Genomic DNA, 12,777 nt, shown 5'->3' with positions numbered 1-12,777 from the left:
AGTAAATGAGCATTGACTTTTTTGGAAAGCAGGAAAATCCATTTTGAAATAGAAGCTAATTGATGGTATTAAATGTGAAGAAATTAACTGCATTATTTTCTGAGGTATGTTCTGAGAAACACTACTGCCCACAGAATCTCAGTGAAAGAATAGAAAACTGGGTAGGTGGCTTTTCCATTTCTGTCACTAATAATTCTTCAAACTCTGACTAACTACTTCACACAGCTTTTTTTTTTCTTTTTTTGGGGGGGATAGTTGCTTGTCAAGTAGAATAACAGAAATATCAGGAAAATATCCAGACAGTACTTAAGGTAGGAATCATTATAGAAGGATTCACTCTCTCTATCCCACATCCACTCTCCCACCTCCTTTGCTTTTGCAGATGGGCCAGAATTAGAACTTCGGCCCCTCATCATGCAGGAAAATGTGGGGCAGAGGTGGGATCAGGGGTGCAAGGTCAGGCTTGAGAGAAGAATAGGGATTTAACGGATGTTTTTGCTAGGAAGAATTAGAGGAAAATAAGTTGAAGTAAAAGTGATTTTTGAAAAGAGAAAGGGAAAATGCGGGAAAGAGCCTGAGTCAAGATAAAAAAGAGCTATGGAAATAATTTCTGGAAAGATTTTCACCTTCTTGGACTTGGAAGACAATTAACTCCTCCCCCTCCCACCTCCCTTCCACCAGCCCAGAAAGATACTGTCAAGCCATTTCATTTCAAGAGCTGCTTACAGATCCCAGAATAGCAAGCTCTATCTATTATTACTTGAGAAAGAGCTTACCCCAAAAGCATTTTGGGGTAAGACTTTTCATTTTTCAAAAATTTTGATGCCATTAATATTTTATTGTTTTCTTTTGCTTGAATAGTTCCTGAGTCTGTGTTGCATTAACACTTTTTCATAGACTCACAGCTCAGAAAGTGAAAGAACTAGTCCAAGATCAGATTTACAGATAGTCACTGGTGGAACCAGGGGTACTAACTCCTGTGATGCCATTGCCACAATGGACTGATGCCTTTTTCCCAGCAACTCCATGTGAAGTGTGCATACCAGCTCTTGCCAGGGCTTCTCTGTACCCTCTGATGCCAGGTTCCCAGTGATTATGAATAAGGAATTGTGAGAAGATGTCAGTAAGACATATTTGCATTTGCATACTTATGCATGGTTTGGTGTTCTAACTCAGTCTTTGGGTTTTCAGTTGATTGAGTTTTCAAATCAATTAGAGTTGATGTCTAAGATATGACAGGACGGTTTGAATGAACTGTTCTTTTTAATATTGAGGTATAGTTGATGTACAATATTATATAAGTTGCAGGTGTACAATATAGTGATTCACTCTATATTCCATTTATAGTTATAAAAAATATTGGCTATATTTTAGAATTGTTAATTCTTAATAGAAAAACAAAAATTTCAGCTAATTTGTTGGTAACACTAGGAAATTTATCTTGTAAAATTGGGGGGAGTCAAATTTGTAGGAAATACCAGTACAATGTAATGCAGTTTACCCAATTCCCATATGTCTGTGCATGTGAAATTATGTTGGAAAGGTAAAAGATAGTAGCAATTTTATAAGAAATATATATTTTTCTATTCAAAGTCAGAAATTGCATACAGTTCCTCATGTATTGGAAAAAGTATAACTGTCTTCTGTGGGAAAAAAACATGTTATTTCACTCACACCAAGTTGAATATTTTACTAACACAGCCTTACGATCAGTTTTTATAACATTTGGACCATGTTGCATTTGTAAAATGTCACTACTAGTTTTATGCAGATCTCACACACAGATGACTGAATTCTGTTTAAGTGCCCATAAGTTTCAGAAGCTTTGTAGTGTAGTATCTTGGATTTTCCTGCCTATACACATTTTTAAAAGATTCGCTTTCTTCACATGTATCACCCAAACTAGGCAAACAGGACAAAGAAACTGAACTTAAAACATAAAAATTATTTTTTGGATTGGCCCTGGATAAGTGACTAATCTGTCATGCTGCCTGAGAAAAAAATAAGTTTCTTTAAAAATTAGTCCAGATAGCACTAACATGCAGAAGAAGTGAGGGGAAAAGTCATGTGACAGGAAACCTTAATTACATTTCTTGTTAACTATTTTAACCTCTATGTCGTAAGTTCAGCATATCCTATAAGCTGTTTTCTATACAAAAGTATTATACATTGGGGGGTCCAAAGATTTTCTCAACGATGCTGTAAAACCTTACTACGTTGGACTTCTTCTAATTTAGAATTGGTTGTCATTCTAATGGAGCTGGTGCTAATTCAGAAAATCCTTTCTCTCATAAAGGTAACAAGATTGTAAAGTGCTGGAATTCTTAAATCCAAGCAGATAAAAAGGAGAAAAAATATTGGAAGAGAAGAAGTGAAATTGGTTGTGTTTATGTCGTGAAATTATATGTAATTTCCCTTTATTTTCCCCATTTTCATATAATGTGTTTGCATTATTTTATAATGCAAATACATTGACAAAGAAAAACAAAATACTCAGAACTTTGGGGTATTCTAAAGTATCTTTGGACCATCGAGTTATCTGCAGACAGTTGAAATATGCATTGAAAACTATTCTCATCTATTATAGCAATTTTTCTTTATCTCATATGGTTAAAAATATTACAATAATTTTTCTCAAAACAAATGATAAAAACACTCACTTTTTCCCAAGCGGGTATTAGTTTTAGAAGAACTCTATATAGATTTAAACCTACATGAAATATGTTTTGAAACCATGTTACTATCTTAGCCAAAACAGAATGCATTGTAAGGATGTAGACATCAGTGTTTTAACTATGTGTCATCTTGGACCTCTTTTAAGTGTGAGTTCTTTTAAGTCAAGTAGAGAGATTTGGGATCATTTAAAATATATGGGAGGGCTTCCCTGGTGGTGCAGTGGTTGAGAGTCCGCCTGCCGATGCAGGGGACACGGGGTCGTGCCCCGGTCTGGGAAGATCCCACATGCCGCGGAGCGGCTGGGCCCATGAGCCATGGCCGCTGAGCCTGCGCATCTGGAGCCTGTGCTCCGCAACGGGAAAGGCCACAACAGTGAGAGGCCCACGTACCGCAAAAATAAATAAATAAATAAAATATATGGGAGTAGATGTTGTTCAGGAAATGGACAGCTTAGGACAGTGCAGTGTACCTAGCCCATAATTAATTAGTATCTATTGGTGTGTTTTGTGACTTTGTTAAATCATCTTATTTTCCAGCCTCATTGTTTTTATTTCTATAATTTCTCATGTGTGTATTTTTAAAACAGTGAAATATTCATAGATGTTTATATATTTTTGAGTCACCTCAAATGTCACTTGGTAGAAAGATATATCTAACTGAATAGTTAGCTAACTTACTAAATGACTTGTTTATTTATGAAGGGGATTTTGTCCTAGAGAATATTGTATATTTTTGTAGAGTCAAACCTATCAATATTATCACTAAATGTTTGGTGTCATAGTTAGATAGTCCTCCTTTATGTCACAATTACAAGACTAATAACCTACATTTTCTTTAAATACTTTATGTATTTCATCATTAGATTTTTTATCCATCTAGAATTCCTTTTAAAATATTTTATAATACAGGAATTCAAGTTTGTTTTCCAAATAATTATCCAATTGTCTTTTCCCCATTGTGTGAATAATGTCTTTTGTAAACTGATTCATGCCACTTGTATTTTATACATTTCCATATTTTCATTATTATCATCCATTGCTGTGTCTGTTTATCATGTATTAGTGGGTCCTTTCTTAATATGGTTTTAATCTAGCACTATCTTTACAAATAGGTGAATGAATGAGATGGTCATCTGGAAAACCCAGGCTAAAGAAAATGCAAGCCTAAACTTAAAAATATTATCCCAAATAACTTTTTTACTGAGATTAGTTGGATGGTTGCTTCATTTCTTGCTTTTTCTTTTCTTTTAAATAGATAGATACTTGTTCTTCTAAAACTAGTATGTGAGAAAGATGTTTGTTTCTGATGTATGTCTCAAATGGCATACATAAGCTTGGGGCACAATGATACTTCCCTTAGCTATGCTTTGGGTGAAGGATGGGCTTGTCATAGAGGGTCACTGGTGGCTCTATTTACCTATCATTTTGAAGTGCTGGTTCTGCAAATTTAGAAGTTGAAGAACTGTCAAGCTATATGCAGAGGCTGTAAGATAACTAAAGTTTATGATGTTGATTTGGGGTTTTGTAGATATTTCTGAGACTTATTTCAAGAAAGGTATAAATAAAACAACAACAAATAACCCTTTAGATATGGTTTTACTTCCAAGAGTCAGAATATGTACTTGGACATCTATATAGCTTGAATTATTAAATGGAAATGATTATTTGTTTCACATTTTAGATGTTATGAACCAAAGTTATTTATTCCTTGATTCTTCCATAGAATGGAAAGATTGATACTTTCTTTTGTACAGTGTTTCTTCTTGTAACCCTGTACTTGCCTCAGATTCTTTAATGAACTTGGAATGTGATTAAGTCTCTTGTGTAAATCTCAGCTCTGCCTGCTGTAGTTCCAGGACCTCTTCTACTTGCTGGGGCTGCTGAGTAGGTGCTCTTACATAGACCTCATTCTCAGTGCTACTGAGGAAAAGGGCTTTGCAGTAAATGCTTGATTTCTTTCTGGGAGGAAGCTTTTGATCTTACGAAAGGAAATTAGGCTGGACTGTGATGGCCACATAAAGATGTCTTAGCAAGTGTTCTAAGTGTGTATAAGAGTGAATTAGAGCTCTTCTCCAAACACCTAACTCCATATGTGTGGGTAAAAGGGCAAAGTTTAAAACAGATAGCATTGCGAATTTAGAAAAATTTGGTGGATTCAGTGCTAGGGACTGGAAAATAATTCCTTGTGTTCTCATTCTGTTTCTCGCTTGCTCCTTCTTTCTCTCTCTCTCTCTCTCTCTCTCTGTATATGTATAAATGTACATAATATATATGTATATATAAAATAATGGACTATTCCCAGCATAAAAAATACAGAAAAGTTTTAACAAGAAAATATATACTTTGCAGACATAATCATGTTCATGTTTTTGGTATTTACTTCCAATTTTTCACTTTATTACATATATCTATCTATGCATATACAGACAAATACACATATACACATACACATTCTTTAATTTTACATTATAAAACTTTTCCTATGTTAATTAGGATTCATAATTTTAATAGCTGTATAATATTCCATTCTGGGATATGCTATATAAAATTTCAGTATTTCTAATATTTTTAAGCAGGTTATTTAAATCTCCAGATATAAATTTTTGGTTGTGATATTGAAAGGGAAATCTTTAGGAACTATTAAAAGGACCCAATGGTTACTATGAAAGAAAATCAAACCAAAACAAAATGCCAAGATATTCAGAACTATAAAAACAGCATAGATGAATTTCAACATTTCCAGAGAAGAAAAACAAATTGTTATTTTTGTACTGTTTTTGTTTGACACAAATAAATCAGGCATTCATGTTGTAATCTCTAGGGTACTCCTGATTGATTGGAGAGGGCAAAAGTTATCATTAAAAGAATACTTGATTAATACCAAGATATAAGGAAAAAAATGGGAAAGACAACTAAGCTAATGGGACAAATAGTAAGATGATAAATTTAAACATAAGTATATTAATAATTACATTAAATGTAAAAGAATGTTTAATTTAAAACCCAAAATTTGTCAGTCCAAATTAAAAAAAGAAAAATCTCACTTGCTGCTTATGAGACCTATTTCAAGTGTAAGAATCAATAAATGTAAAAAAGACATACCATGAAAACAGCAAACAAAAGAAAGTATTTCTGTTATTAGAGTAGAGTGTATTTCAAATATGAGGTAAGTAGAAATAAAGAGGCATGTATCATAATGATAACAGTGTCTACCAAAGATGAAACAAAACATTAACATATATGAACTATTAATATAGTATTAAAATATATAAAACAAAACTTGATAGGACATAAAGAAAAATAGATAAATCCACAGTCATAGTCAGAGATTTATCTTTGCACACACTAACTAATAGAATACACAGACAAAACTTAGGAAGGATGGATAAGATTTGAAAAACATGTTAAAGTCGATTTTATTGTTTATATGTATATTGTAATATACATATGTGTGTGTATACATATACACACACATACATGCCCAGTGACTGAATGAATAATCACATAAAAATCAGTAAGCATAAACTATAGAAATGATAAGTAGTAAAGTATACACAGTTGTATATATAAAATACTGCTCAAACAATTATAGAACATATGGTTTTTTATAGCACAATTGGAACATATTTTTTTAATAGATCATAAATGTGGCAATGAAACAAGTCTTAATTTCCAAGGCTTGGAATTACAAAATATGATATTTGCCCACAGAATTGAGCTGGAAATAACAACTAAAAGATAACTGAAAATTCTCAAATGTTTGGAAGTTGAGAAATATATTCCCTAAACAAATCATGGCTCAAAGAAGAAATCACAATGAAAATTTAAATACTATTTTGAACAAGTGATAAAATATTTCAAATCAATATTTGTAGATATACCTATATCCGCATTTACAGAAAAATATATAGCTTTCAATGGCTATATTAAAAAGAAGAAAAGTTGAGAATTAGCTTATTTTTTAAGAAGCAAATCAAAACCAAAGACACTGTAAGAAAGGAAATTGTAAAAATAAAATCAGGACTCAACTAAATAGAAAGCATATACAACTTAAATAAAACGTTAAATTCCCTCAATTTGGTTCATTACAGAGATTAATAAAATTGGTAAACCCTTAGCAAGACTGCTCACAAAATACATGAAAGAGTGGCACCAATTCAGATCACATAAATAAAAATAAATTTCACAACTTAGGTGACATAAGTAAATTTTCTTGAAAAAATGTATCAAAACTGACAAGAGGAGATTCTGAATTATATTATATCTGATTAAAGAAAAATATAATATTTATAACTTAAAACCTCTGCTCAAGGAAATCATCAGATCCAGATGACTACTGATTTAATTCTTCCAAACATTACAAGAAAAATTTTAAACCAATATCTTCCATGAGTATAGAAGCATTGTAAACCAAATATTACAAAATTAAGTCCAGAGATGCATATAAAGGAGACATCATGACAACTGGGGTTTATCCAGGAATGCAAGTTTGGTTTAACATGCAAAAATTAACCAATGTAATTCACTGCATTATCAGAATAAAGAGAAAAAATGTCATCTCAATAGAGGCCAAAAGGCATCTGATAAAATTCAGTATCCATTCATGGTAAAACTCTCAGTAAACTAGGAATAGAAGGGAATGGTCTAATAAAGCATGTCTATTAAAAAAGAAACACTGATATCTAACATCACAGTAAAATATCGAGCACTTTCCCCTCTGAGGTCACTAACAAGGTAAGGATGTCCATTATGATCCCTTTTATTCAATATTATACTGAAGATCTGAGGAAGTACGTTAAGAAAGACAGAGATAAAGAGGGAGAGACGGAGAGAGAAGGAACGAAAGGTATTACCATGAGAGAATCAAAATTTTTATTTGCAAAAAAGGTACATAGAAAATCCAATAAAATATTAGAATTAAGTAAATTTAGATTGCTATATATATAAGGCCAATATAGGCAAACAATTATTTCTCTATATACCAGGAACATAGTATCAGAAATAAAATAGTAGATAATAATGGCATTGAAAATATTATCAAAAATAGCCAATATCTAGGAATTAATGAAAGATGTATGAGACTCTGCATTACTAGGCAAAAACAAAGAAGTCTAAATAAATGGGAAGATGCTGTGTTCACACTATGTTCATGGATTAGAAGACTGCATTCCAGTTAGGTGCCTTAAGACAATAAAAATATTAGGTTGACCAAAAAGTTCGTTCCATTCGGGGGTTTTTCCATAAGATGTAACAGAAAAACCTGAACGAACTTTTTGGCGAACCCAATAGTTACACAGGAGTATACAGATAGGCAAATAGAACAATATAGGATCCAGAAACAGACATAGATACATAATGACATTTGAATATATGACACCTCTCACTGTCACCAAAGGCAGCCAAATGTGAAAGGTATAACAGTCCTTGAAAGAAGATATTGAAATGCTCCAGAGTTATTCCAGAACATAAAAAAAAAAAGAGAAACTTCTCTAAGTCATTCTAAGAGAACATTGTCATCTTAGTCACAAACTGGTGAAAGGACAATTTAAAATAAATAAAAGAGAATACACAAAGAGGAAATAATATTGCAGGCTAGTCTCACTTATGAGAAATTTTAAATAAAATATTGAAAAATCAAATACAATCGTATATTAAAAATGATTACATTTAGTGTTTATCCTAGGAATACAAGTAATGGTCAGCATTAAGCAACCTGTGAATATAATCAATAGAATGGTGAGAATATACAATTACGTGTCTGACGATGCTGAAATTTTTTGACATTCAGCAATGCTTCCATTAAAAATCTCAAAGCAAACTTAATTAAGTTGATAAGGGATATTTTCCAGAAACTTATATATATATTTATATATGTCTAAAGCTTTATATTTTCTTCTATTCCTATAATTCCATCTCAAAAATTTGATGTGTCACATTTTCATTTTAATTCAGTTAAAATTTTTTTTCTGATTTCCACTGTGACTTCTTTGGTTGGTTATTTAAAAATGTATTCTAAACATTTGGGGATTTTCTAATGATCTTTTTGATACTGATTTCTAGTTTTGATCTATTGTGAAGAGAATATAATGTGCATGATTTCATTTTTTAATATCATTGAGACTTTACGGACCAATAGGTGGTTAATTTTGGTAAATGGTATACTTATGCTTGAAAAGAAACATAAATTCTGTAGTTGTTGGGTGCAGTGTTTTACTTAGGTTGATTAGGTCAATTTTGTTAATTATATTATTCAAATCTTTTGTATCCATACTGATTTTTTGTCTGCTTATAACTGCAGTTACTGACAAATGTGTTTTAAAGTCTCCCATTGGGATTGTGTATTTACACATTTCTCATTTCATGTATCTCTGATTTGATTTCAAATTTACACATTGTATATTTACCTATTTTCCCTTTTAACTTTATAACTTTTTGCTTAATATATTTCAAGCCTGCATAATTAAGTACAAATAAGTTTAGAGTTGTATTCAGTCATGTTTTCTACTTTATCTGTAGTAATAATTTTTACTTTAAAGACTATTATAATATTAATACAATTATACCATTTTTCTTTTGGCTAACGATTGCATGGTATGTAAAGTTTTCCTTTAATAGTTTCTAAACTTCAGATTTAATGTTTTCCTATAATTAGAAGTTGTTACACTCTTTAAAAAAAAAATCAGACAATTCCTTCCTTTTGTTTGGAGCATTTAGTTCATTTACATATAATGTAATCACCGTTATCAATGTGAGTAGTGATATGATGGGTTTATACCTATCATCTCATTACTACCTACTTATTTGTTTCACTTCCTTTTTGTTACATTTTCTCTTTTCATATTTCCTTTAGGGTTGATTATTTTTATTATTCCAACTGTCCTTTATTATCTTTATAGTTAGTACTGTTTAATTGTTTCAATAATTATATCACAGCCTGCATACTTACTTCAATATAAATGTATACTTTTACATTTCCCTAGAAAACATAGGGACTTGAAAACACTATAACTCTTTTCTAGTCTATTCCATTTTATTTATGTTTTAATCACACATATTATTATTTATTATTATTATGGTCTTCTGCAGACAGCATTCTTTTAAATCTATCCTTTTAATCATCATGTGTCTTATAATGAATGGTCTGGATCCCCTCTGGGTGATTTTCTATTGTCTGTGTTCCTCTTGTTTTATGATCTTGTTGAGCTCTAATTTCACATGTTTGATTATTTATATTGTGTGCTGGATATTGCATATAAAACGTGTAGAGACAATTTAAATCCTACGTTTATTTCATCTTTCATCAGAGAAATTTGTTTGCTTTTGACCAAAGGCAAACAGGACTAGAAATCAGCTCTTTTTTCCGGTTGGGATTATGTTATTCTAAGCAGGGATTACATCATTTCAAGTAGGTATTGAAAATTATTTGAGGGCTTTTGTCCCTCTGTGGTCCAGTCTATTTCAATTCACTCTTAAACTCAAGTTCTTTTAGTTCCCAACTCAAAGCATGGGTTTTACCTTACCTTCCTTGGTGGGCTCTGAACTCTGTAGTCTTTGGTCTGTTGGTCCCAAATTTACTGAAAGCTCTGCTGTGCTTCTCAGCCTTCAGATCTCTCTTCTTAAGTAGGCAGATATTTCCAGGGGTAAAAATGGTGCCAAATGCCTACTTCATCCTTCTGTGTTTCTTTCTTTTCCCAGATCTTCATCCTCTAATTCCTAATCGCCTTTTAAACTCTGCAGTATCTTTTAACAGATTTAAAATATATTTTGACCAGGTTATTTGGTGGTTCTCAATGAGATATCACTTCACCTCACCCAATTTTTAGAGGAAGTGACCCACTTTATTTCTTTTAAATCTCCACACACACACACTCATTAAAAAATTAAAATCTATAACCTCTCAAAAATAAGACAAGAATTTTAGAAAGCTCTCACATTTCTTGGTCTTCTTTCCTATCCCATTGTACTGATAATTATGTTTTGATTTGGAATTTTTATGACTATATTTTCTATTTTTTTTCTTTCACTTGGTCTTAGCTACTTTTAAAAGACCACAACAAACATTACCTAGATGTTTATTCACTTTTGCTTCATGTATCTCCTGCATGATTTGTACTTATTTTTCCTCCTTCTTAAAGCACTTTATCCAGACTATTTTACAAATGGGTGTTTATGGGCAAAATTTTGAAGTCTTGTATGGCTGAGAATTTTTTTTTTAATCATTGCCCTCTGTTTGAATGACAGTTTGGCCAAATATAAAATTCTTGATTCAAATTCTTTATTCTTAGTATTTTGAAAACATTACCCCATTGTCTTATTGCCTCCAGTGTTTTGATTCCTTTGTATGTGCTGTTTTTTCATTCTTGAAATTATTAAGATAATTCTAAATTTTGTCATAGTTTTAAATGTTCTATACTTCACATGTGAGTTTAAAAAAGAAAACTTTGATTTATGCTCTGGCAGTCTATGGGCTCATCAAATCTGTTTTTTTTAACTTTTTTTAATTATGAGAAATTTACTCTCTTATTTTTTCAAATATTTCTTTCTCTCTGCTTTTATATTCTTTTTTTCCTGAATCTCTTGTTTTCTGGATCCTAGCACTTTTGTTCTATCTTCCTATCTCTTAACCTTATTTTTATATCTTCTATTTCTTTTTCTTTCACATTTTCCTTCTTGGAGAGTTTTACAATTTTATCTCCAGATTTCTAATTTGTTCCTCATTTGTAGGATAAGTAGTAAAATGCTATCTGTTGTATTTCTTATATCAACAATACTTTCTCCAGAGCAAATATTTCTATATGGTTCTGTTAAAATATATTTTTCTTCATAACCTTAATATCATCTTTTATCATTTTTAGCATGCTTATTAAGCTTATTTTAAATTCTGATGCACCCGTTCTAATTTTAGACTTTGATATCTCTAATCTCTAATCCAGTTTATGGTTTTTCTTTCAAAACTGTTGTTCCCTCAAATTTCTTAGCTTTTAGATCTGTGAGCCCATCTTCTCCTGAGGTCATTGTCCCCTATGGCAGGCAATGTGTATGTGGCGGTGGGGGCAGAAATTGGGGGCTCAGTTTTCAAACAGATGAGCTGGGCAGGGGGAGGTGTCAAATGTGCCCTAAGAGAGACCTAGGACCTTGGAAAGAGAGATCCTAAGAGAGACCTGGCCTTAGAAAACACTTTCAATCACTCCTCTTCCCACAGAAGTACTCCTCAGGTCAGTACTTTATCCCCAGCCCCATCAGGTAGAAGCACTATCAGAAGGAAATTCTTAAATGGGAATTCTCATCTCCAGAGATTTGAAGAGAACTAAATGGGGAAGCAACTGCCCTAGGCCATTCTGTCCCTTGATTCCTTGAACTTGTTAATTAATATAGGGCTCTTCTTCTCCCTGATTTTTCTCTTGCTGACATTTGCACTATAGGTCTGAAATTCTATTGTAGGAACAATTACTAGTTATCCCAAGGCAATGGTGGAGGAAAAGCAAGAAAGAATGCTAACAACTCCTGTTTTACCCTCCCATATCCATGCTGGGCTGCCTTTACTCCAACCGAGAGTCACAGCTTCAGAAAACCAATTAATACAGCTTTTCTTCCTAAATTGTATTTCTCTCTATATTTCTCTGCAGTTAACCTTGGGAACAGGAGCCAGTAATGTTGTTAGTTCAACATCTTTGTAGGATGTTTTTTGTCTCATAATGTCTCATTCCCAATCAACAGTCCCTTTTCTTCAACCTTTCCTTTATCTCACACTCTTCTTTCTTCTTAATTTCTTCTACCGTATTTACCATGCCTCTTTTATTCCCTCATTGTCTTTCATGTCCCCTCTCTTGCCTCTTTTGTTTTCTCATTCTTATATCTTTCCTTTCTCTCTCACTGACATCTGTTCTTGTGTCCCTTGTTTTAGTTTCCAACATGTGATTTTTCTCTTAATCAGTGCTATCTGAGCTAGGCCCTTCCTATTCCTCTGTATAGTCCTATTTCCCATTCCTTATTCTTTTCTTTCCTTCCCTCTTGTCCCCAAGTTCTCTGGTTCCATTTCATTCTTTGCTCTTTCTTCTTGACTCTCATTCAGTAGCTATTGACCCCAAGTTTCTAAGATACC

Source organism: Orcinus orca, chromosome 6 (assembly GCF_937001465.1).
Source record: "Orcinus orca chromosome 6, mOrcOrc1.1, whole genome shotgun sequence".
In the NCBI taxonomy this organism is placed as follows: domain Eukaryota; kingdom Metazoa; phylum Chordata; class Mammalia; order Artiodactyla; family Delphinidae; genus Orcinus; species Orcinus orca.
Note: the sequence above shows the minus strand (reverse complement) of the source record.